The 27,576-nt window shown below is 39.1% G+C and overlaps 1 protein-coding gene across 2 annotated transcripts in view; it reads right to left on the bottom strand.

Annotated features, from left to right (window-relative positions):
• LOC137146894 (uncharacterized) overlaps positions 1 to 26,163 on the bottom strand; it is a 221,707-nt gene extending 195,544 nt beyond the window's left edge. Inside the window, exon 1 of one of the 2 annotated variants that reach the window (XM_067538522.1) lies at positions 26,119 to 26,163. The gene's annotated coding sequence lies outside the window, so the exon portion shown is untranslated. The remainder of the gene's footprint in view (positions 1 to 26,118) is intronic. The other variant, XM_067538521.1, reaches the window with a different exon arrangement.
• Positions 26,164 to 27,576: the final 1,413 nt, after the last annotated feature.

Genomic DNA, 27,576 nt, shown 5'->3' with positions numbered 1-27,576 from the left:
TATGAATTACACTATTAACTGAGAAACAAAGTAAGTTATAGATAAGGAACTCTGAACTTGGACTCTACTAAGGTTCAGTCTCAGGCCAATGGTGGTTGAGAAGGAACTGAGGGTGGTTCTCCTGCACAGCGCTATGTAGTTCGGACACACAGCATAAGACGGAGAGTGCACATGCAGGCCGAATGGAAACTGCTACTTAAAATCTCTGACCTGAAGCACAGGGACACAAACAGACCTAGAATGGAGCACCCATATGGACAGTACTTGAAGAAGAATTAAGAGTACCAGAATCAGGCCCTGACTCCTTTTAAGTTGTGATTTATTCTACAAGCAGTCCCACTTATCCCGAAGTCTCTGAATGCTCTTATTTGATTCTTTGTACACGATTACCCTTTGATCACTTTGGTATTCCTCCTTTCCAGGCATCTCCAATGGGGTTAGTGGTGGAATAAGATGAACAAGGGTGGCCTAATCAGGCCCTAAACAATTTACTGTAGAGAAGAATCCTGCATTAGCGTGGAGTAGACAAGCTGAGCTAATATGGTACATATTTTCCATCTCCAATTTCTATGGTATATTCTAAAACAGCGATGGGAAGTGAAAGCTGGTTCAACCCAGGTGGACTGGGTCAACTACGCATGGGTGAATAAACCAAAGAACACATTTTTAATACCATCATCTCTGTTCTAGAAATTTGTACCAATTATTTTATTATTAGCACAAATTGCACAGTACTGGTATATAATTTCAAGGCCAGTAAATATCAGAAACATCTTGTGGTTTAATGTTGCAAATATGAGTTTGTTTTTAATCTTGTGTAAAATTCCTGATGAATGGAGACAAGATTTGAAGCACGAATTAGTTTCCTTATGCATATTGTGAACCACAGTAGGTCTTTTTCCTTAAGGCTTATATTAATGTCAATACAAGTTTTAAGGGATTACCCATAGGATACTCTTGAAAATAAGATGTCACATTTCAGTGAATTTAACCCGAGGCAGAAATTTTTAAGTGCATACTGTAAATATTAAATATATTTGTCTGCTCCCTTGTAGAGGCTGCTGCTTATTGTTTAAGAAATATTTCAATTTAAAAACTAAAAACTGTGAAAATTTTGGCATGTGCCAAAAGAATTTTAGAATTTTGACATAAACTGTGATCTAATTAAACAATAAGACCTGACAAAACAGTCACCACTGCCTGTTAATGACCTCCTGGGGCAATGAAACATACCAAATCAAAGCAGAACAGACTGCGAAGGTCAGCAGCCTCAACACAGACTAAAAAGCCTTTTTCTTTTTCTTTTTTTTTTAATAAAGGGTCATCATTCTGATGGCTCTTTTTTAACTTTATGCTTTTTCTTTTAATTTCTCTTTCTTTCTTTCTTTCTTTTTTTTTCAGTGAAATGAAAGCAGTTGTTCCAGACTAGTTGCCAGTTCAAGAAAAGGTAAAATATAATTTCATGGACCAGATAAATTGTCCCAGTCTTGCGGGCACACTACACAGCGAATCTCATTAAACGCAATTATTGTTCTCATCTAGGACAGTGAAGGATAGAGGCATATTGAGGATAAAAAGGGTATGATGAAGAGAGATTGTAAAAGACATTTATATTACCCCAGCCATGTACATTATCTTACCAATATAAAGATCTACTTTCCATAACATCTACACCCTTGAAATCCTCTATTACACCCTCTATAGATTCTCAAACACTTCCATCGTGTTGACCACATTTTAATACACAGATTGTCTTGTGGACACCTTCCCTCCCATCTCCAGTAATATAGACTGCTTCCCATCTATGGTTGCATAACATCCCTGTGGGAGCTACAGTCATTTCTTTCATGGAAAATTGATGTTGGGAAACTATTTATTGTATTCTTTCTTTTAATGCAATTTAGTGACTGGAAACGAGGAGGAGCCAGCTTCCCACAACCAACCAGATCTGAGCAGTGGCCATTATTTGTTCTTGTTACTACAACCACTGTTTGAAAACACTTCCCATAAATCATACTTGGAAGAAATTCAGCAAAGAAATCTATAAATCTAGCTTCTTTAGACAAGTAAAATTTTGCAAGTATACCAAAAACTAAAGTGTCAAACAGAGAGAATGGGCAATACTTTTCTTTGTAGTGAATGGTACTAAAGCTTTTTCCAATTTGTACTTGGACTATATAAAAGTTCTCTATATAAACATTTCATATGGCCAACTACACTGTATTATCCAGGCAATGCAGCACCTCTCAAAGCCCTTTTATCTCATTTATGCCATTTAAAGATTTAACACCAGAAAAATAATTCCAGCATGTTATTTTTTAAAATAATTTAGGTTATATTTGAGACTATCAGAGTATATGATGTGCATAGAATTAGCTGATTCACTTGCTTTGTCCATATAATAAGGATTTATTCACCCTCCTCATCCTCTAGAACACTGTGATATGTTCTTAAGTTTTATAAGCTGCTAACATTATCCTACCTGACGACTTCCACTGGGATTTCTGCATGGCGAGTCTAATTACTCTTGATGCTGGACCTCTCACGCTATGAACTACTTCAAAGAACAGAACTAGAAAAGGAATAGGTTTTGTTTTTTTAAGCACAATATCAAGGAGACAAGATAGCATTTAATTCTCATGACATGATGGACAAATCATAGAGAAAATCCATTAGAATAATGGATGGTATACATTTTAATATAAAACATGAGCAGTGGTGAAATTTTCCTAGAATGTCTTTGAAATTGTACAGTCTGTTCTGTCCAAATTTACTGCTATAGATTCTAGTCAAAAAGTTTGCCAATAAACAGAATCAAAGTAATCAGATTTTTATATTAAAAGAACTAGTAAAATCTTGGTTCAGAGCTACGATTTCTTAATGAAGGACCAGTACTGTAAATTAATAACATTTTCCGCCTCAAGCCTCCCCTGTGCCTTAGGCATATGGACTGTCTTAAGCACAGTGGCTGTTTATCCTTCAGCATTGACCAGATACTGTTAGATTATGAACCATTTTCCGGAATCCATATGAAACAGGTCCAATTTTTTTAAAGTTCTCTGCAGAAAGCAGTTTATTATAATTTTTTTCTGGTAAAAGGAATTCTTTCATAAATATTCCAATATATCCAAATCAAAACATAGTTTTGGTTCCTGGAGCAAATTTATTCTGGTCAACAACTGGATCTTTTATTTTTAATCCAAACAAACATATATGGTAAGCAATGTTATGATGTTTTGATAGTAAGAAGCAGACTGGCAGACGGTCAGGCAGTGGTGTAACAGGGAACTGGGGCAAAAGTTTGTCTGACTTTATCCCACTTGAGTAAAGTAATCCAGTGAAAACTGAAACTTCAGGTTGAAATTCCAGGCCAAACACAGGCCAAGTTTACGCCAGCTTCTGCCAGTAGAAGCCAAGGCACAGGGCCCACCTGGCTGGTATATGTAGAAAGGTGAACGGATACCAGCACAACCCAAAAAGTATGTCTTGCCTGCCAAGAAGGAGGCATAGTCAGAGCAACTGAAGAATTCATTGATTCAGCAGTCTGTGCCAGTGAAGCACTCAAAGTCCCAACCACAAATTAATTTAAATATCCCTTCCACCATCAGAAAACACCAAAGGAAGGCAGAGACAATCCCTTAGGGATGCAATGGACCACACTGATACAGGGAAGTCTAATCTATGCTGCCCAGAACCAGTTTTGGTGAATTTGGCTCTCCATCTGAAGGTCACCCCTTTATACCGTTAAGTATTTTAGTGCCAATGATTTATAACAAAGAAAATTGATTCTGGACTTATGCAATAGCTCAGTGTAGTTTGTGTGTGAACCAACAGTTTCAGCTTTCACTTTACATTTTCTGGGTCAAATTCTGCCTTCAATCACACATCTCAATTTCTCTATAGGCAATAGAGTTACCGGGTTATAATTTACAGCAGAAGTTGGTTTTCTGTGTTTTGTGAGTTTCAGTGCTTTATAAATATATTTGGTACATCCAAAATAGGGGCTCTCATATGTCTCGATGCCATATGTCCTAGAATTTATCACATTTTTTTTAGGCATCATGGTAAGCACAACACTAAATTTTAACAAGGCTCCAAAATGTGAAATATGCCAACATGTGAGTTAACGTTACTTTAAACAAGGAAGAAACTGATGAACAGTATTCTTTTTTCTTCTCTGGTCTGGGCAGAATTCTAGCATTCTGGCATAGTGGCTTTTTACAATGATCAAATAAAAAGCTTTCTTAGGCTATAAACCATTAATTTTGGGCATTTTGTAAACTTAAAAATAACCATTTAAAAAAAAAAATCAGTTATCGATAATTACCTGGGAAGTTTCAACTCAGAATTTAGATGAGTCCAAGTTACAAATTCATATAAACTTGGATTTATAATGGAAATGCTGACAGCCGTAAACAGAGGTTCTAGTCAGCACCAATATAATTATTATTTTGATCTAGGTATTGATAGCTGTAACAAATTCATAGCAGATGGAAGCTGATCTCAAAGGCAGCAAATGGACCATATTTAGGCACTATTAGATAGTGATATTAGTATGAATAGACATGCTGGCAGTATTTCCAAACATAAGAAAAAATGTTCCCAAATGAGAAATTTTTGTAATTCATTCCTGTTCTGCCCCACCCTGAAATAATCCGGTAGACTGAAAACATTTTACAAGGAGCTATCATTAAGCTGCAGGGTAAGGGCTACATTCTGCTGTCATTTACACAAAGATAAATTCTGAGTAACTCCATTGACCTAAATTCATTTTAACTCAGTGGAATTATTCTGGATTTACTCTGCTGTACCTGAAAGCAACATTAGACTGTTAGTCTTCCTCATGTAGGGCCATACTGTATAATCAATTTTTAGGTCTCAGTTCCAATTGAAATGAGCAAGGAGATCAGCCTAAAAATCAATGGTACAATATGGCCCAGAGATAGCAGCAATCCTTCCTTCCTTGAATCTTTGCTTTTAACTCTCCTCTTTTGGACACACTTTGCTTGTTTTGTTCTTTTCCTATTGTGTCTATGTAAAAATCATAGATGGGCCCCAAGTAAAACATGGTATCTGAACATTTCCAACCTTTGGATAAGTTTGAAATTTGAACCTAGACCCAAACTTAGCAAATGACCCTGTTGTGACTCAGAGCCAGATCCTGCAGGCACTTAGCATTCCTATGAGGTGGGAATAAGTGTCCTCTACCCCCACTGACACCGTGGAGCAATGTAAACTCAGAAATTCTCAGAAGATCTCAGAACCTTGCAGGGTCAAGCCTTAGTGAGAACACCATTTCCCCAATTGCAGCCCTGCTTTTGGTTTTGCATTCGATTTTTGTTTTTAGGATTCAGCTCTGGTATTTGTGTATTTACTTATCTAACTTAGAGGAGCAGCTCAGTGATAGCACTCTCTATGGTACTGTATTTTCATAAAATGCAGCATACTTAGGTATTTGTTGACAGCACATCCAGTACAAAGAGTCTTCCTGTTCAGCACCGCATGCTCCTTCCAAAGAAATTAGTGTGCAAATGTGTCTGGAGTCAACATGACCAGGCCGATTGACAGCTGGGAACTCAAGATGCTGTGAAAGTACCAGAGCAATTTGACTGTTGTAAATCAAATATGTATGGCTGGCTTCTTAAACGGCAATATATTCTAGAGACAAAAATGCCACTGCAAGGCTGGCTGTGACTTCTGTGAGGTGAATAAGGGTATGTCTATACTGACGGCGACAAAGTTGCCACCGTCAGATTGACCTATCTGGATCAATTGAGTGGTCAGTGAAGACCCCCTCAATCGATCCAGAAGTCGACGCTGGTAAACCACCCACTCAAGTGGCGTAGCGCTGCGTTGATGGGAACACGGTTCCCATCAGTGCAGTGCAATGAAGACACCGCGCAGAAGGGAAGCACAGAAGTCAACGGGAGTTACACAAGCTACTCTGCGTAGCTTGCATAACTCCCGTCGACTGCTGCCGAATCGCCAGGTCAGTGTAGACCAGGACTAAGATAAAAAAAGATTTTTGGCATTCCTCCCTTTGGGACCTCTGCCCCAACCCTTCCACAGAGGCAACTTTCACCTGTAGGAGTGAAAGGCAGAATGTTTGTGTGGGTGTGTGCATGCGCATGGACATATGTTTTCTAAGCCAAAGTGGATGTAGAAACCCATGGCTAAATTCTGCACCAATTTGCACCCTGTTTAGCCCCTGTAAAATCAATGGGATAACATAGCATATAAGACAGTACAGAACTGGCACCCAAGCTATGTGAGTTGTACTAAGACTATAGACACCTGTACTGAATGAATACTTTTCTCCTCTCCCTTTATACCTGATATTTAGATAGTAAGAGAAAATAATTATATCCTCCTCTTGGGAGGTTTATTTCAAATCCTTGCTAGGGCCCCACTGTGGCCAAGGCTTACATTTTTCAAAATTGATATTAGGCACCATAAATAGTCTGAAATTGCACATGACATTTCCTCACAGTAACAACGACACTGTAACATGGAAATGTTTCCCAATGCAACATGTTTTCCTTCCTGGGGTATTGCTCATTATTTACCCCTTTCGTCCTGTACTAGCAAACAACATCTTTTTATTACTTGTACAATTGGGGCTGTTTACAGTTAGAAGAGAACCCCAGATTAGCCCCTTAGTGAGCAGTATCTGCCCTGAGACAGACAGAGACAGACACACACACACTTTTTCTAATAGTTGCAGATCAAATGGACTGCCCTGATCTACACCTTGTTTCACTGCAAAGGTGAATCATATTAAGAAACCACAGCCAAGGGTGAGTTGTTTTATTTTTTCAGTTTACATAGTGATCATGCTTCCTGCCTCTGTTTTCATTTTTAAAATGAGTTAATGTAACTCTCTTTCTAGCTTCATACTCCAATCCCATAAATGTAGGTAAGTGGTACTTACATGAAGCAAGACACATTAATAATGTCTAATTGCTGAGATGCATGGATGAATGATATTGCACACCATAGCTTCTAGAGGCAAATAGTCCAACTGTCAGCCTATATACACATCATTTGCACAGCAATCCTCTGTTGTTATGAACAGGGCATGAATCCCTTCTTCCAGCATACTTTAACCTTTTGGTGTGTTTCAATAAATTTTTTAAATCCAAGATGCTAGTAAGAGGTACAAAAATGCTTATTATGATTGATTTAAACTTGCTAAAGTCTAAAAGAAATAGCTACCATCCCACTTGCACACCAGCAACTAATAGCTTACCTAAGATCAACTCAGTCCTCTGAAGACAAGAGGCACTGATGAAACAGTAAAGAGTGTTTCATCATTCCAAAGCTTGAAGGCTAAGACCGATAGAAATTTCTTAGCTAACCTGGCAAAATCTGCAGAACTCTATAAGGAATTCTAATGTTAGTGGCTTTTTACTCTCACCACATGCAGAACTAGCTCAGTGCTTCAATTAAAATGTAATCTTAAAGGAAAATCCCCAAAGGCCAATTTCAGTAGAAAAACACTTCAACAGATTTTTATTTGCTCTAGACATGGTCACTGATACTCATAGCTGTGCCTCAACATGATTTTGGTATGAAGTCTGAATGGCTTAAATCCTTAAGCTTAAAACTTCTTTGTATGAGCTGAATTTAAACACATTGGTGCAATTGTACTTATATATATATATATATATATTACAAAAACAGCAGTTACTGAATTCAGACACACAAACAAGTTGTCTGTTGATTTGGTTACATATTTTGAGACTATTGTAAATCCGTTGCAGTTTCAATCAGTGTAAAAATCATATTGTGGGTCAATGTTGTTGTTTAGCTCAGTGAACTATTGGAACACCATTTAGCCAATTCTTTGAATTACTGTACTTCCTAGGAAACCTTGTACTAGTGGTATGTGAGCTAGACTTCAGCCTCTGTTATTCTAGCATTGCAATGGCTGCTACGCAAGAGCTCAGGTGTCCTTTTTAAAACTTTTTTTCAGTATTTCACTGTTTGTTTGTGACACCACATTACTATAAACATACACACACACTCTTTGTTGTTTAGTTATGAAGTTCAGTGCAAGCATACGATAATATTGTACCAAAAAGAATCCCAGAGACAGCAGCAGTAAAGCATATGCTGAGAACCTTCCATCAAACAACCTGAAGTGAAGTTGCTCTGTACATTACACTGACCTACAGGAACCATTATTGCCATTTGGCTCTGAATTATTTAGAAAAATCAGTAGAAAGATTTAGCACACCTCTAACTCCAGGCTTTCCTGTTCTCCAAGATAAAAACAGTTTCCTCTTTGTGCTAGTTAGAAAACATATGAGAGTGCACCAGCACTCAGCCTCCAGTGATAACCTTGTTAGTGCTCCATATAACTGCATGTAACCACTCAGCATGACATCCTTTTCCATTTCTCTTTATGAATAATTTTGTTATACCTCATCCATTTTCAAGTGCTCTTTATTACAGCATGCTACTACATTTATTAGACTTCCCATCAGAGAATTCCTCTTCTTGTTATCCTTAATGGTGCCATGTACTGCCCTCTCTTGACTGTAAACCTGGCACTTTTCAAAGCACATTTATTAGTTTATAACCACATTTTAAAATTAATGCAAAGTATTTTGTAGGTGAAAAACATGTCTGAATAAATATTCACACACATACTAAGCCCTATGATAAATCAGTGCTAAACCAACAAAAGGCAGGAACCTCAGAATAAGGCTGAACTGTTGTATTAATTTGACCCTGCTGTGTCCAGGTATCACAGGGATGTCAGAACAATGAGTGCTTTTACATACTGTATTGCTACAATACATACATAGGCATAACAAAGTGAGAAGGATGGAGTTTCCTGACTTTTCCCATCTACACCAAGACCTTTCTATTATTGGGATGTTGTTTTTTGTGGGAGAGCACCTTAATTTTTCAATTCAAATGTAAATTCAGTTTTTTTCCCCCCATGTGGTGGTTGTAGGAGCAAACTTGGGCCCAACCCATGCAAAAATTACTACCGTCTACCACCTTAATCATCATCTGTATGGGGCTATTGAGAGGGATTAGTAAGAAGACATGAGCTGTGCTATTTTAATTACGCTAACCAAAACAGTAAGTTATCGAGTTGGGAGGAAAATGGAAAACCTGCATTATCTTATTTCAAAATCTGGTTTTGGAACACAAACCAAAAATATTGAAGAAAATAAAAGAGAATGGGGCCCCAATTCGGAGGCAGTCTGCCTGGTGGCTGGACCAACCCAGAGCCCCTGTTTCCTGATTCCGACGCAGACTGCCCTGGAGATCAGGATCCTGGAAGTTCAGTCTGTCAAGGAGCTGTGCCATTTGAGTGTTTCAAAGCCCAGTGGTTACGGCACTTACCTGGGACTGCGGAGACCCAGAATGGGGGATTTGAACTCAGGTCCCTACTCTAGAATATGGATCTGAACCTGTCTCTCTCTTATCCCAGTCCTAACCACAGGGCTATGGGATAGGGCAAGGCTATAGAATTGTGAAAGAAAAACTAATTAAAATTCATGGAGGTAAAGGGGATGTAATGCAACATGGGTTTATCAAAGATAGGCCATGCCAGACTAACCTGATTTCCTTCTTTGTGAAAATGACTGATATTTTAGATAAGGGAAATGCAGTAGATCTAATATACTTGGACTTCAATAAAGTATTTGACACAGTACCACATGGGAAATTAGATAAATTAGAGAAGATGGGGACTAGTACAAGAATTGTATGGGGGATAAGGAACTGACTAAAGAAGAGAAGGCAACAGATTGAACTGAAAGGTGAATCAACAGACTAGAATTCCTCAAGTATCAGTCTTGGGACCTATCCTATCCAACATTTTTATATTAAAAGACTTTGGCACAAGAAGTAGGAGTGAAGATACAAAGATACAAAGTTGGGAGGTAATACAGAGGAGGATCAGAATATTATACAGGAAGACAGACACACAGTTTCCAGTTAGGTACATGGTTATTTTACTAGGTGGACAGGCCACAGTAAGCAGTAAATCAGATCCTCCCTCTTTCTATAATTCTGTGATGTTAGAAACAGCATATTCTCCCACATACTGAGTGTGCCAATCTAAATTGCCTTGCTCTGGTCACAGAAAAATGCCAGAAAAGAAAGGACAGACAACTGTCATGCAGCAATCATGGCCCAACCCTGCTTCCCAACCCACCTGCAATGTCTGCCAACAAGTCTGCAGCTCAAGGATCAGACTCGTCAGTCACTAAAGGACCCATTAAAATAAACTCTTTGGAAGAGATCATCCTCTGTTTTTGAGAGATTGCCACCACCACCATCTACGTGCTTAACCTCTGGGATTCCATCCCATATGCAAGATAACCCCACAGATGTTATCTTGAATATGGGATAGAATCCCAGAGATTAAACACATAGCCTGGCTATGTCACACAGAAGCTGCGGGAAGGTTCAGTGCCTGCAACCTGTTTTGCTGTGCATAGGACTCCAGACTTATCACTAGAATGGTGCAAGATCTGAATAACCTTCTTAAAGCAGCTACAAGAATATGAAAACAATATCCACAACATACTGAAACACATTTTTCACTATGAATACACAAAGCAATATTTCCAAGACAATCTGCAATGGGCTCAAAACAACAAGCTTCACCGCAACATACAACAAAATATTGGAAGGTAGTGTTCTGCAAAGTGTGGGTATGCCCCAAGGAGAGAATGCAAAAGGCTATTGGGTGGGGCTCCGGGAGGCACAGACCTCTAATTGCTCTCCATAGTCTCACCTTTCATTAAAAAAAAGTCTCTAGCCCTTAGGACTGCAAAGAGAAAAATCATAATATGAAGCAAGTATAACCACTGTAGAGATGTCTGTCTGAGTTTGCAGAGAGTCTTAAAAAGTAGCCCTCAGATTCAAGGTCTTATTTATTTTAATGGGTGCTAACTCAAATGCCAATAATGATATTTTAAATGTCAATATTGCTAACTATTTCACAGCTCATTAAAGCATGTAAAAAGGTGAAGAGGATTATATAAAGATCTCTACCAGAGTTTCCCAAAGTGTGGGACATGTCTCCCTGGAAGGGTGTATGAAGGATGGGGCTGGGTGTGGCACAGAAGATGTATAAATTAAGATGGGTAGGCCTTAACCAACATAGGGTAGGGTTCCAGAGGTGTGTGTAATTGACTACTTTTTCAAGTTTGGGAAATGCTGTTGTAAGGAACACAACTTCCACAGGAAATCAAAATAAATTCCTGAACCTGCTTGTAACATGCATTAAACAATATATGCACAACACAAGTTTTTATAATACAGAGGAGTTTCACAATCTTTATGAAACATTTCACAAAGTATTTTGTGAAACTATACATTTGAATATTATAAAATGCACCTAACAGAAATTTCAGATTGCGAGCAACACAAATCTCACTAAAACGAGAAGTTCAGAAAATAAATCCAAATTTTTATGCATGCAGGGTGGATTCGTATTATGCATGCAGGCGGAACATATTTTGGATGTCCAGAATTTTCTTCTGTGCTGGCTTTAAAGCTTGTTTAGCATGCATGTCATGGAGTTTATATTGTGCACACACTATAGAATGTGTATGTGTTGTGGGATTGTTTTGTGTTTTCTGAATGTGAGTATGCTATAGAACTTATTTTTGAAGTGTACAAGTATAAAACATGGTGAACAATTTAGTTCTTCACACACAGAATAGCAAAAGATAAGCCACTTTTTATCATAATTCAAATACATGTCTATAAAGCAGGTTTTATCTCCTAACATCAGAGTATCTACAGAGGCAGTGTGCATCTATTGACAAGGTGTAAGATAAATTCAGTGGGCTTTACCCTGTGTTGAAGCCTTGGTTATCCCCATGTGCACACTGTTCATCTGATACTGAGTGAAATTTTTTTTTCTTATAAAGAAGGACAAAGAACTAATTTGTTTTATTAAAAAGAATATTTACCAGTCATGTTGTTCAAATAGGCCACTAATGATGGACCAGTTCATTTGCCCTTGTTTTATAATGAACAAATAGTAAAAGATCATTTCATATATTTTGAAAAATGAAGAAGAAAGTCATTCTTGAAAGTCACTGTCCAACAAGAGTCTGCACTTTGAGTTCTCTTGATTTACGGTAACCAGTAGATCCTTCTAGTATCCATGGGGTCTTCAGAGGAGTCAAGCTGAAAATATTTCTAGAATCCACTTCTTAAGGAAGGTTTCAAAGTCTTTTACCTCCACTTTATTGGAGCCTGTTTCAGTGTTCATCAAAGTCAATGGAAGAGCGCCAACTGACCTTAAATTGGCACTGGATGGCACCTTAGAGCTCAACTCTGGAGATCTTGAGCCTTGGATTGCTGACTTTTCAGCTATTATGCATAGAATCTTGCTATCTTTAAGGAAACCACAAGTCTGTTCACTGTTCAGTTTGTCCCTATTGTGAATTCAAGGTTTCATTCATGTGTATTACTTGTGTTAACTCAGCTAACTCTCCAGGTTCCTGACAATTCTTGCTTATTAAATTTATGCCAGTGAGGGCATAGACTATATCCTAAATTGTTTCTATTATATGGGAGCATTCATTGACTGTTGGTGAAAACAGTTTTGATAACTCATCAACATTTGAAAGTATTCTGCTAACCTGACCCATTTGGGTATTCAGTAAATAAAATCCCTTCTGTTACAACTTGATTTTCAATGTGATACAAAAACATAGTAAGCGTGGCATCCTAAATAAAACTACAGATCTTATTCCATAAACATTTTGCTGACTTAAATTGAGTCCAAGGTTATTATGGTCCTATCTCCCCAGTCTCTCGCTATATCCTCCAATTAGTATTTGTACATGTGTAATGCTGAACATAAATTTCAACAATACAGTAAAACACTGTCCAGAAATTTACTGGGGCAGAATTCTAATTTATGTAAATTAAGCTTACCAGAGCTATCTTATTTTCCTTTCTCAGATTTTCATTGTATTATCCTGATGCTGGTGTTTCAGCCCCTGCATTAGTCTGGGCCTTTATTAAGGCTGGTGTGACTGAATACACTCTTGTATTCACACCCTTCACACTATTGTACATCTTTGTACAAAGTATGCCTTGTAAAGTATCATTTGAAAACTCATAATTTACTGGTCAGTATTGTCCTGATAAAATATGCATGACAACATTGTATGTGAAGGTAAGATTCCCCTGTATGGTGTTATTAACATATGTTCCAAACCCTACAGACCTGCCCAAGGAGAAGTTGGCAAATAGGTCTGTCCTAAACAAAAGAATTGGTGCTCTGCTTAATTTGCTTTTAAGCAGTAAACAGTCATCAATCAGGAAGGGAAATACAAAGAAGTAGAAGCAAGTGAAAAGGCCAGCAGGAACATCCTTCCATGTAGATTCTTTGTCTCCTAGTGCCCAACTGGAAATGTTTTTCAAGAGGAGGACTAAAACTATAAAAAGGAGGGACAAACAGCTGCTCTCTGCCCATTGCATTCACTGCACCTGACAAGATATAGGAAGCAGTTGGACTCTGCAGGAGGGGTCCTGACCTTAGAATTTGGTCAGTAAACGGGGGAGCATGGGGTGAGAAACTTTGCCTGAATCTACTCTAGTTTGTTAAATTAGGCATTAGTAAACGTCTTATCTTTATTTCTCTTGTAACCATTTCTGACTTTTATGCCTCACTTTTTTGTACTCACTTAAAATCTCTCTTTGTAGTTAATAAACTTGTTTTGCTGTTTACTGTGTGTTTAAATTGAAGCATCTGAATGACTATTTGAGATAAGAAGTTGGCATATTCATTTCAAGGACTATTGTACAGCCTAAGAGAGGGCTGGGCAGTGCAGGACATATACTTCTGTGGGAAATCTAGGACTGGAAGGTGTGTTGGGGTCACCTGGCAGTATAACCAAGGCTGGTGGGAGCCAGAATGCAAGTAACCCAAGGGTGGCTGGCAGGCTGCAGTTACACATAGACACACAGTGGGTGGCCTGCATGCTGGATGGCTGTTTATGAGCAGCCCAGGTGGGAAGCTACTTCAGCAAGGCATTTTAAGGCAACCAAGATTGTAGGGCAGGGGTGACAGTCCCCCCTCCCCAGTACTCTGGATTGTACCCAGCTATGTTACAGCTGGACAAATTAATTTTTAAACAATTTTATAAACCCAAGTTTCAGCCACACTATTTTTTTTTAATGACTGAAATATAAACACTTAAATATCTAGGAATGTCATGGCAATGCTAATAAAACCCTCTGTAGTGCATTTTTGTATAGCACTGTGAGATCCTTGGGCAAAAGACACAACCCACGCCCAATATATAATTAACAACAATACATTTATAGTAATAAATAACCTGGGTGGGAACAAGTGTGAAAATAGCAACACTCAGGCTTTCAGGGTTCCAAGTGAGAGGACGCACTTATTGCCCTTGATGTCATCATATTAATATATGCTATATGCTTTCATTTATAACTTTTAAGTAAAGAAAAGGAGATACAACTAGAGGCATTTTTAAATGCACACGCATGTACCCTATTCTGAAATCTCTTGTTAGAAGATTGCACTGGGACACAGGAAGCATGCCAGCTACCATCTTTCCCGGTCAGCCTTCCCACCAGACATCCCCAGTGCTCTGTGAATGGCTAAGATGCTTCTGGTAAAATAAAAGTGAGGGATCTGAGAACATTGGGGAATAATGAACAGTGACTAGCTGGTTATTAGATACAATAATAATATGGCTTGACGGAGGCGGGGCAGATGACTTTATTTAACAACATGCTTACTCATTCCAAGAATTTAGAGAGGCTACGATCCTGATTTGATGAAAACAGCTAATTTATACTCTATTATTCTTTTCCTTATGGCTGGTTTGTTGAGGCTGTCACCCAAGGGAACATCAAAGGATTACACCTCATACACTCCTTTTATTGTCCTTTTCCCTGATGTCCCAAAAAAAGAAATTCAGTTGTCCCTCCCAGTCAGATTTCTTGACCTGAGCAGTCATGGGATTGAGGAGATGAGACATTTCTTTTTAAGCTTTGATTTGCTTCATCCAGGATACTTTGATTTGCTGCCATAGGCAGGAGCTGATGGATGAGGGAGGGAGGAAGCTATATCCCTAAAGCAAAATGGATCTATCCATTGGCCTCTCAGGAGGAGTTGGCTGTATATCCTGGAATGCCTAATGTTAAAAAAATGTATCTTGGTAAAGGCTCAGAAAAATGTATGTTTTTATTTTATCCAAAGTAAAAATATTGGTCAATGTGAAATTAAAATGTGAAATAATACCTCCTCACCACTTGTAAAAAAAATTCCAGCCTCCTACATTCACTATATCTCATAGGTTTCTAAAACAAACAACATACATTTTATGTGTTTTCTCTACTAACATTTTACTGGTATTTATAACGTAGTACAGAAGAGATTTTAAGAGGGGAAAAAGGCAAGTTACAATAACATACCAAAGCAGTTAGAAAGACGCTATAATTGCAGAGGATCTGTGTTCAAACTACTTTACCTTCTCTTGGTGGGAAACAGAAAACATAAAAAAATGGCAATCCTTCATATTGCTCTCCAATCAGTCCGACTGGAGCTATTTGTTAGCCAAAAACTTCTAGAGAAATATATTAACTAACTATATAATTCCTCAGAAAACACACACACACACACACACACACACACACACACACACACACCCACCCCCCCCCCCCCAGCAAAAGGGACAGATTTTAAATATGGAGAGAGCTCAAAGGATACTTAACACCAAACCACTCAAATAATACTTATCAGTATAAAGACCAAAGAAGGGGAAATGAATTCAGCCAGTCTGTACAGGCAGATGCAGAAGAAACAGCCTAATGGAGGCATGGAATGGGCAATGGCATCATCATTCCACTAAATGGAGTTCTCAACACTCTCACTTCAGTGGTCTCCAAATTTTTTACATCACGCCCCCCCCCCTTACTCCTGTCCACGCCCCTCAGCTGGGGCTGGGAGCAGGATGTGGTTGGGGGCCAAGGCTAGGAGTGAGGTGGGGACCGAGGCCAGTGCCTTGGCCGGGGACCAAGACCACAGCCAGGATAGGAACTGAGGCCGGACCAGGGCCTTGCCTGGAACGAGGCAGTCGAAACTGGGAGCCAGGGACCGAGGCAAGTGCCGTGTCTGGGAGCCGAGGTCGTGGCCATGGCAGGGGGGCCAGGAGCTGAGGATGGGCATCAGGGGCGGAGGTTGGGACTGCAGCTGGGGAGGTGGGACCACAGCAGAGCTCCAGGCAGAGCAGGACTGGGTGGTGTTCCGTCCCCACCCCCATTTGGGGGCTGGCCCAGGCTTTACCATGCCCCCCCCAACCTTCCTCCACCCTCCCTTAGGGGGGCAGGCCCCACAGTTTGGGGATCTCTGTCTTAGATGCTCGAGCCAACTGCTTATTGATGGCTCTGGTTATTCCTGGAGGCTAAGTGATGTTTGTATTGAGTTTGTTTCTTCTTAGTTCAATTTTTCAATCCATATATGAAAATTGCAGATATGATCATTCACAGTACATACTGTATTAGTGTGTGTGTCCAAAGCACTTAACTGAAGAGCTCTGTGTAAGCTTGAAAACTTTCTCTTTCACCAACAGAAGTTAGTCCAATAAAATATATTACCTCACCTACCTGGTCTCTCTAACAAACTTTAGTCAGTTAACTTTTGCAGAAGTCTTACATATTAACACCAGGGTCTTTTCTTCAGGAGATGACTAGGCAATCTGTATCCCAATTTTACAATTAATAGTCACAGAAAACAAGCCAAACAGCCCTATCTCCCCGCCGAAGTCACAGTTGTCAGATTCTGGGGACTATATGGAAGCCTACTCCCCTGTCCTGGTCAATGGGACCTAGTAACTCCACCAAGGGGTTCTGCTGAGTTCCGAACCTGTATTCCCTGGTGTTCTCCCATCGTCAGCACTGAACCAATATCCAATTAACTGGATTAGTTTAATTGTTTCTACCATTTTGATAGCAATAAATGTGAATTCACTATCTCCTCTCATGCCTCCAAAGGCTTTCTAGAGTCTTTCAAGATGTAACACTACTGATATCAGACCCATTTTTCATTGATGTCTCTTAACAGTGCAGACATCCTCATGAGGCCCTATAAACAGATCAGCCTGCTGCTATTTTGCAGTGGCAGAGTGAAATTGCACAAGTCCTGCAATCTCATAGATACACAATACAAAAGATACACAATGACAATTGTTTTTTTTCCCCCATGGACAACACAATCATTACTTCATTTAAGATATTTTAATAAAGACAGCATATTGAAGTAAGTTTTGTTTCAATCAGTTATATTAATGCCTACAGTTCTCAATCAAATCTCCTTCCACTGAACTGCACTTAATTATATTTTGTGTTTGTATGTTATCAAGCCTAAGCCAGAACTTTTCACAAATCTGATCTTATTATGGGTTTATTTTTAAAAGAAAAACGACATGGAAGTAATGAAGGCATGTCATCCAATAATATATTATTCTACCACCATGGAATTGTGAACTTCCTTTGCATCTAAGCAAACATTGTATTTCTCTTGGGGTATAATTACACAGATGACTAAGGCAGTCCTTGAGGGGGTGGAGAGGCAGGTAGAGATGTTTTGGGTGGCAGCTTATTAGCCATAATGATTGAAGCATGGTCAACCGCCTATAGCAAATTCAATACTATTTTGAAACAAAGTTATTGTAACAACTTTAGAAATAGCTAGTGCCAACAATTAGTGAAACTGGCAATTATTTTTGCTACAGTAAAACAAACTGTGTAATTTGCTAGCATCACCTGCAGGTGAAAATATAGCACTGTGCTGTATATATGGAATACATACTATCAGTATCTAAAAATATGAAAACTGATAATACATAAAATTGCAGATGATGCTTGCCAATTTGCTTAATGCCAAGAAGGGTATCAAATATGACTAGAAGCTATTACTCTGTTTGTTTTAATTGTTCCAAGCATAAAAGTTTTTAAATACGTGATTTTTACATTGGATTTTGTATTAACAATTCCAGAGGGGTAGCTGTGTTAGTCTGTATACAGCAAAAACAACGAGAGTTCTGTAGCACTTTAAAGACTAAAGTTAGTCTTTAAAGTGCTACAGAACTCTCGTTGTTTTTGCTGTATTAACAATATGTAATGCTTTGAATAAATGTGTTAGCTCAAAATTAGACATACCTGGAAATGGATAGGAGTTTGAATGTGACACATTTAGACGTATACACTAGAAATAACTAAGTTTCTCAAGTGACAATGAAAATTAGCTTGTGGACTAAGATAGTTGGACATTATTAGAACCAATAATAATATAAAGACTAGTGGTATTATAGTAGTGCAGCTGGCTCAAACATGAGGGAGGTAGGAATAGTCCTTGGAGAAAGAGCTAGGGGTGGGACATACAGGGCCGGAGGGAAGGAACCTGAGGAGCAATCAAGTCTGGAGAGGAAGAGGTTTCAAGTGTTATTGTACAGTGGGCTCTGTGACAGCTTCCTCATCCAGGGCTGACAGGCTGGCTGCTTCTGTCTAGCCAATAAGGACTGGAGGCAACTGGATAGCCCAGGACCCCTGCTCCCATGGAGATCCTTACCAGCTAGTTGAACATAATCATGATTCCACTTTGTCAGCATGGAAAACTGCTGCTCCTTCATGCACTGGCCTTTGCCTTTGGGATGCTGTCTGAGCTTGCTACTGTTATTCTTCTGTAAGTGTTTCAGGATCTCTTCCATTCCCCACTCCCATACCTCTTTGGCAAAGATGGTCTAAAAAAATCCCACTTCTCTAACACCATGAATAAGCAAAAGGAGTCCCTGGCAGAGTTGCCATTCTCAACAGGTTGGGAACCTCAGAAGAGAAGTAGAATGACACTATCCAAAGGAGCTCCTCCCTTGAGGATGCAGTCATGCATTTTTGTTCAACAGGGCAATCAGATGGCCTGACCTAGAGTTGCAGATAGTGGGATAATTAACGAAACTGTTGGTTTTAGGCAGAGGTTTCATGTCTATATTATTTTGGAATTACATTTTGGTTAGTAAACCGGATCTCAGAAGGGATAACCTGTTTTACTCTATATGTTTTGCACTTGATAATTGCTGGTGCCTGTATTTGTAAAAAGTAGAGCTGGTCTAAAAACCAGGAAAATTTGTATCCCCGCTTTTTGTCAAAACATTTTGAAGTTTGATATCTTTTGACCAGCTCTAATAAAATGCCTTGAAGAAGAAAGAGGTGCTGTCTCAAACCACTTGGAATTTCAGAAAAGGCTATTTGGCTGTTTCATGACAATATCCAGAAATCTCTGTAATGCAGACATTGGTATTTCAAGCTCTGTTTTCTATAGCTCTTCTCTATTAGAGGGAGATTTATTTTCTTTCTCCAGGCAGAAGAGAATGCACCTTGCCCTGGAAAGGCATTTTAGAGTTCCAAAATAGGCCCTTCCATTTCCTGCATTTTCTTTGAGATTGCTTCAGTCAGTGCTTGATAAAATAAGCTGTATTGTGTCAAAGTATTGGTGAGGAAGCCCCAGGAAACCATAATTTTCCAAAAGTTTTATGCTAAACCTCTGAACTCCAGCTACATCACCAAATACAGCATGAACAACACTGAGTCACTCTTTTACCTCTAGGCCCCTACATTTAAAAATAATTCCTTTAGAGGTGTGTGTGTGTGTGTGTGTGTTTTGTTTTGTATTTTTTTTTCCAAAGAGTGACATAAGCTCAATTCAAGGTACTTAGCAGTTGTCAAGCATATGAAGATGCATTTACCTTTATCTTCAGGAAGTTAAACTGAAAAAGACTGGCAGAGATATCTCAGAATGGCAAAATGGTTTGCAATATGTCCAAGCTTGTCCTTCCTTCCCTGTTAAGAGCACTTTAGGTATAATTTAAAGCCTGGTTCAGCACAAAATGCACCCACAGTTTCCCTGCTTTAAAAGCCTGTGTGAGGCTTTCATAATGCAGACCCTGAAGGAGTTCTTTGCTAAATCAGGCCCTCAGTATGCATGTGCAACCATTGGTGGAAGTGGGGAAAGAAAACAGGGGACCCTCCTTAATGCTGCAGAGTGCGACTGCTCTATGCAGCAGATCAGGTCAAAGTAGAAGATTGGAGGAAGCAATGTTCTGTTCCAGTTGGGCAGAAGAATTGTGTTTATTCAAAAGCATAAGTAATTTTGAAACTCAGAATAAGGATTGGTAGTCAGGTCCCGCTGGAAAACCCTGTTGGTCTGGAGCTGAGTTCCTGCACTCTTTCAGCTGTGTGCATAATTCACATGAACATTAATGAGAGTTAAATGCATGCACTGAGAGAAGAATAGACCCCTTTAGTGATCTGTCAAGATAAAATTCAAAATAACTTTGAATGCTCAGAGGTAAATATTAGGTTTAGGAATTAAAAACAGCAGAAGTAGTGGAACAATTGCCTATAATGAGATCCAGGAACAAGCTATCCACTGTAGCAGGTTTTCATTAGAGTTATGGCCTGCAGCCATACCACCTTGTGCTGTGATCTTAAAAGCGAAACAGGGTTGGCTGGTTAGCATTTGGATGGGAGACCTCCAATGAGCACCTAGTGCTGCAGGAACAGCTTAGTGTTTCCAAAGGTAGCATTCTTCTTTTTGAGTCACTGTTGGACCCAGGTGTCAGAAGACCCCATGTATTGAAGGTCTTTTGCATGAGACATAAATCAGAGATTCTGATGATTATTACTCAGCTACGCTCCCCTGATGGATAAGCGTTGCCATAATACAAGACAACACCACAACTTCACAGGAATGCTGAGAAGCTAAATTTGCTAGTTGAGGTAAAATACTTCAAGTCCCCCAGAAGAAAAAAATGTAAGAGCATTGCGAAATACTATTAGTTGAGTTTAAGAGTGTTCATATCCATCCATAAAATGCTTTCTGATCCAGCTCTGCTCATATTAACCCTCTACAGCATTGAGTCTGCAAAGACTTAAGCACATATTTAATTTTACATACTGTAAATTGTCCACCATTTAAGTCAATGGGACTGTTCATAGTACACAAAATGAAGGATGTGCCTAAGTCTTTGAAGGATGAGGATGTAAAGGAGTAGTACAGCTACCCAACTTCTAATTGATGCACTTTATGATAATCTCTCTCTGGTCATGTAAGGCAGTTCGTGTCTATTTTTTTCTGTCCACATTGGAAATGAACCTGCCTAGTGTTGAGAGTCCTCAATTCCAAAGTGAGGAGAGTGGCTGGCTTCAATGGGAGCTTACTGAAATTCACTGAAGTCAATGGTAGTTCATTAATTCAGGGGGAGTTGAGGGCACTTAACATTGCTCAGGAGACAATTAGAACCTTCCAGAATTGGAACATTAAACTATAAAATTTGTCGATGCCAGGTTTTCCTTGATGTTTTGGGGGTGCCGAACACATTGTTGGCATATATGTAATAAACAGTAATTACTGAACAATAGTTTGCTTTCTTTTTTCAAAGCTTAATTGAGAGAATTTGTCCTTCTATATTATCCTTTGGCATTGTGACCAGGTTGGGTCAGACACTCAAAATTGGTGGCCCTAGTAAGTAACACATTGGCAACGGGCCAGGAGACTGAGGGCCACACTTGAATTGCATGTATATACAAGCAATGTTATCAATGTTATCAAAAATAAATGTGCATCCCCACAGCATTAGATTTTACTTGCATCATCAGTAGGTGAATAGAAAGTTTGTTGTTGTCAGAGTTCCTTAGCAAGAAAAACCCTTGTAGTTGCTCAGCTTTGTCTTCCTCCTACGGTGTCGAGAAAAGCTGTGACTCAGCAGGTCCCAAACAACCTCACAGGCTGTGTAATATACTCCCCAGTGTATCATCGCTGTTTGGCTGCATGAGGGCTATGCTTGCTTAATGTCACAGTTCTGCCTTTTACTGCACTGAAACAAGCAGGGTCATATGACCCAGCTGGTTATACATATTTGAGAGGGGGAGAGGGAATCATCAGAACACACTCCACACTGTCTTGTATCAAAAACGCTTCCAAGTTACTGTAGAATGAGATTGGGAATTTGGGCTGTAAGACAAGTCCCTTCTTAATTTTTCTTTTTTCCTTGCACTGAATATGCTAAGCCCAGGCCCTGCATACTCGTTACCACGGGAATTCTTCTTGAACATTTGTGTTTGATGTTTGTATATGTTACCTTAATGCAGTGAAAATTACTGGAGCTTTTCAGCTCAGTGAAGCCTTTATTATCCAGTTTTAAACAAAACGCTGGATGGGCTCCCATGACCTTACAAATGGCATATGAAATCACAGTTATTCATGGATATCGTGAGAACCTGCTTGTCTGAAAGGACCTTGAGGAATTTCTATAGACAAAATGGTGGGGATGCTTTGGATCAATCCCTTAAATAGCAAAACAAATTTGCAGGAAAAGAAAACATCACATTCAATAGCTCTTGATAACCAATTACTCTAACTATGTAAACAGAACGCTTGAGTCTGTACCTTTTTCTTTTTCAATTTCAGTTTTGTTATTTATGTAGATGCGACAGCACCACTAGTATTTTATCAGTTAAGGGGCTATGTAATTTCCAGCTCTTCCCATATACTCAATGCATCTAGAAAAGTTGAAGGGAGAGCATCTCCATTTGGTTTCCAAATGCTGCTGTATTCTTAGAATATACTGCACTGCATGTGAACTTTTACTCTTCGGAAATAGGTCTTATTTATCCACACAGTCACCTCAAGGCAAAAGAAAAGATCAACATAAAAAAATGCATTTGTAGCATCCTACATCAGACTTCCACACCAGAAAGATGCAAACTGCCAGATGCCAAAGGAGCGTATTACTCAGGATAAACTCAGGATTGTTGCCCACTGTCAACTGCTTTAAACGTGCATGCACTCAGTATGGACAGCAATAAGTGAAATGCCAGTTTAAATTTTTATAAGGCATTCACATCTCCCCACCCCGCTCCCAGACAATGCTGTAAAGTTCTGGAGAGAGGTTACACAAAGCAACTACAAATAAAGTGCATGTACATAAATAACAGTCTGACTTTTTGTTTAATGTCCAAGATGATTTGGAACAGATTGTATCATGAACTACTTTCCCTTTGGCTAATTAAATAGCAGTCCCCACTTACCGTAAAGCATATTCTTATTAAAACAAGTATCTATAGTCACTCTGCTGGATAAATTACTTCCAAGTAAGTGCCATAAAGCCCATTACATTCCTGCTTTAGAAGTGGATCAGGTCCAAACAGACAATCAAAGGATTTCACTGGGATTATTTTAGATTAGAAAAACTAAGGGAGACATGAGGCACTGACAAGATCGTAAAGGCATAAAGGATAAATTAGCAGTTACATACCAAACAAAGTGCTCTAGCGGTATCATAGCATATCCAAAAGTCAAAATAAATTCCTACTGTATTAACCTTAGCCAAAATGGAAATCTTTTTATGCAGGAATAAAAATGTCATGAGCAAATGTTATCTTCTGTACAAATCAAAATAGCTATTGCAAAGATAAATATAAAAAATTCCCCCTCAAAATCCAAGAACTGGCTGAGTAGGAGATCATTCCTTCTACAGATTCCTTTTTATATTTAATAGAAAAAGCCATGTTCTGATTTACCATATTAATGAACCATTATTGCATAACTGTATTTTTACTGCAGATATATTACCTGCTAAATGATGCTGTTTTTCCAGAAAAAGTTCACAGTACAGATTCTATGGGAATGTTTCCTGCTGCCAGTTCCTAAATCTTTCAGAAGCTGTCAGCAATCTCAAAAATCAAGTTTGAAAAACCCAAGGAAGCCTGAGCACATGCATAGGCCTTCTATTTTTAAATCGCAACATAAACCATTAAAGAAACACCTTAAACAAACGATTATTGAAAACAAGATCATCCATTCTGTCAATCTAAAGGACACAGTCAGTTGAGTGAAATTTAAGCTACAATTTCTAGAAATATAACTTGACATTTGAAAGCTAACTGATTTTTCTGGCTAATTTCTGCCCAAACTAATTATCCTTAGAGTCCCATTAGCAACCCCTTAATGCTAACATCAAACCAAATCAAACAAACATTTCCACACTGAGCACCAAACTCAGAAGAACACCCAGTGTTTCCTATTCACTTCCGTGCAGCCCACCATGCACAAGGTCTTACCTGCAGTTTACCAGAGGCATGGAAAGTCTGCCTAAAAGCTACATGGAACTAAGAAAAAAATAACTAGTTTCTAAAGATGCCATAGTGTCCTTTTAGTATGTCTTCATGCATTGCTTCACTGAAATCCCTCACTCCCCCCCCTCCCCTCCAATGGAATCCTTTTTTGGATGAAGATAAATGGGAACTAGCCAAATAAGTGCATAGCACCACAGTAGCACATTGCTACAATGGGGACTGTACCAATACCACAATGTCCTCATTTTATACCCAAACATGTGTGCAAATATTCTTTACAAAAACCTTACTAGGGAAACTGATTACCAATGCTTCCATCAAATCTGATTACCAGTCCTATCCTATTACTCCCTTCTTATTACAGGAGCCATTTGCAAAGTGGTGGTTACAGGCGCACACTGTTAATAGTTAATGGGATTTTTATGGGTAATTTGCCCATTCACTATTTGTTATGAAGATTTGTGCACATAATTCCAGTGCTCAATTTCAAGATTACATTCCATAATGTCAATTTGTGTTTGTTTTTGTTTTTTGCTAGAAGATATGTTAAGAGCATAATGTGCCCACTTAATGTATGGTATTATACACAGCTTTACATGCTGGCTAATACACAGAATAGCCAGAAAGCTGTGCTAATGGGATGAGAGAGAATCTCCTACAGCAGGGGAATTTCAAAGGAGCATAACCAACTCCAAATAACCTGCTCCCAGGCCCACCACAATGGATTGTGTATCAGAGTCAGTGACTTCTGCTCTGGCAATCTTTGGCCAGAGAATAGCCTCCAGTGGGCTGTTCCACTGGCTGGTCTTACGAGGAGCCTTTGGTAGTCCAAATCAGCTGTAGGCCATCCCCAATACAGGTTAAGAGAAAAGGTAACTAAGAATAACCTTTCTTCCCTACCCTTCAGGTTCTGCAGTGAGAGAAGCTAGGCCAAATACAAGTCGTCAGTATTCTGTACGTACTTTGGGTGACCAATTGACTATTCAGAAATAGGACTTTACAAATTTGTAATTGATGGGTGTAAAGTCACCAATAAAAAGTGCAACTCTTCGTTGGGGTGTGGAGAAAAACCACCACCAGACTTTTAGTCTTATTGCCTATAGGTTGCAGGTTCAAAAGCTACATACTCATCATAACAACTGCTTCTTGATTTCATTTTTTATTTAATAAAAGTAACCAGGAAATTTCATTAGTCTTAATTAAGCTCTTCAAATAAACAAAACTTAACTGCAGTTGACATAAAAATTAGGATTATAAAAATAAGACTCATGGGCAGGAGGGTTGCTTCTAAAGTGGAGCCTAGAAAAGGAAGAGGAAAGAAAAGAGGGAGGAAAAGTAGAGACTGTGATTTGTGAGAAAGGAAAGAAAAGGATTGATCAGAAGATCTAGAATAAGAAAATATATTGTAACTGTGATGGGGGACTCTCATCTGTTTGTTATCAATGATGCTATCAAACTTATCTAGATGTATTATCTCTCTAGATACTATAGGGGCTGTTGGGGAGAGGATTGCAGAGTTGCTTTGTGGTTGGGATTGTGGTGGGCTAGCCACAGGGTGGACCAGGGTGCTAGGTTTTTTTGCATTTCAAAGGTGGTAAGCCTAACTCAGCCCGTCTTCCCTCAGGGTGCCTTCTCTCCTCAGGCCCTCTTGGGCCTCTTTAAATTTAGCCCCTTTCCTTGGGTTTCTAGCAAAGAATCCTGTCCCCTCTTCAGGACTTTGGCCACTTCCTCACTGACAGTGAGGGGACCCAGACTCAGACCCATCCACTACTCCAGGTCCCAACCCAGGGACCTTGTAAGCAGCAGCCACATAATGCTTCCCCCTTATAGCTGCTGCTGCATTCCCTGGACTGCTTCCCACTCAGTCCCATCACCTTTACCCATTACCCTAGGGTTACAGTACTTCAGTTCTCTCTATCTGTCCCCTTCTTGAGCAGGGTCTCTCCCAGGCCTTCTCACCTGGAGAGTTTCACAATCCTCCAGCCCTTCCTCATTCTTCTGATCCCAGCCAGGAACTAACCTGCCCAAGCCCTGCAGTTCCTTTTAATTGAGCCTGCTGCACTCTGATTGGCTGCTTCCCTACAGCCTTTCTAGGCAGGCCTGGAGGACCTACCTTCACTGCTTTTTTCCTGGAGTGGCCTGGGGTGTAGTAGAACCACAAAGGATATGTCCAGCAGAGGGCCTCAAAGGGCCTGGTACTCTCCACCACAGTAACTAAGTGGGGAAAGCACAATTCTGAGGTCCTCATTTCATTTGTTGTGATAGGCCAAGAAACCTAAGAATAATTTATATTTTCTAATATTTCACTACTGCCTATTTATCTTTCTTTAGTTATGAATAGGTTCTAGTGTCTTCATGGGAAATGTAGACACAACCTTTCAATTATAAACTTGGTTATGAATCCTCCAACCCAACCTCACCAAAACAAAATTAATCCTAACATTTCACAGAGCTGATTTTATGCAGATTTGAATTTTACTAGGCTGTCTAGAGTAAATTGGATAGTACTTCGTACTTCCTCAGTGCAGGGGACTGGAGGACTAGATGACATACCGAGTTCTATATTTCACTTCTTTCAGTTCTATATTTTGATGATTTTATGATTCCCAGCTGTTGCCCAAAGTGTTTTGGCACATCATTGCACAAAACAAGTTCAAAACCAGGAGAGAGCTACAGAGTTCCTTATAGCCCTCAACAAAACTTGAGACCCCTGAATGGACTCACATGGATCTAGCTGTAAATATTATTTAAAAACCTATATCCAAACTTGCCTATGTTTCTAATATTAAGATTTTTAAAACAGAAATTGTTCTTTAATGGATTTTTCCCATAAACTGCTGATATTTTAGAAATGTATTCAAGTTTCATGTTTGTTTGCTTTTTCTGGCATATGTACATTAACATTAAAACATTTAACTGCAATATATATATGCAAATATAAACTGTACCAGACTAAAATATATATGAAGGTTCAGCTTACCTATATCATGTATGTGTACACACACACACACACACCCCTTTCTATTTTTCTGTACTGCAGTTTCCCATCTGTAATATGGAGATAATGCTATTTACCTCCTTTGTAAAGAGCTTTGAGATCTATTCATGAAAAGTGTGTATTAGAGCTAGCTATTACTTATTATCATATATATAGACACAAACACACATATGTATTGCAGCAAGCTTATGTTTCTATGAGAAACAAAATTGTAAAACCATTGAACCGTTTATCAAACTTGATTTGTTTTGTAGATCTAGTTGAGATTTAAGCCAAGCCTGAAGACTGCATGGTATATATCGTACCTTTTCAGTGGACAAAAGTAAATGAGAATCTTCAAAGAAAATCTGGAAATAATGCATTCCTGAAAATGGGTTACCTACATTTTAATGACAGTTATAAACAAGTCAAGCTGAAGA

The sequence above is a fragment of the Emydura macquarii genome, unplaced genomic scaffold, assembly GCF_026122565.2.
Source record: "Emydura macquarii macquarii isolate MOO-44397 ecotype Brisbane River unplaced genomic scaffold, CSIRO-AGI_Emac_v2 contig_480, whole genome shotgun sequence".
NCBI lineage: Eukaryota > Metazoa > Chordata > Testudines > Chelidae > Emydura > Emydura macquarii.
The sequence above is the reverse complement of the archived record's forward strand: the minus strand, read 5'-3'. Positions and strand labels throughout refer to the sequence as shown.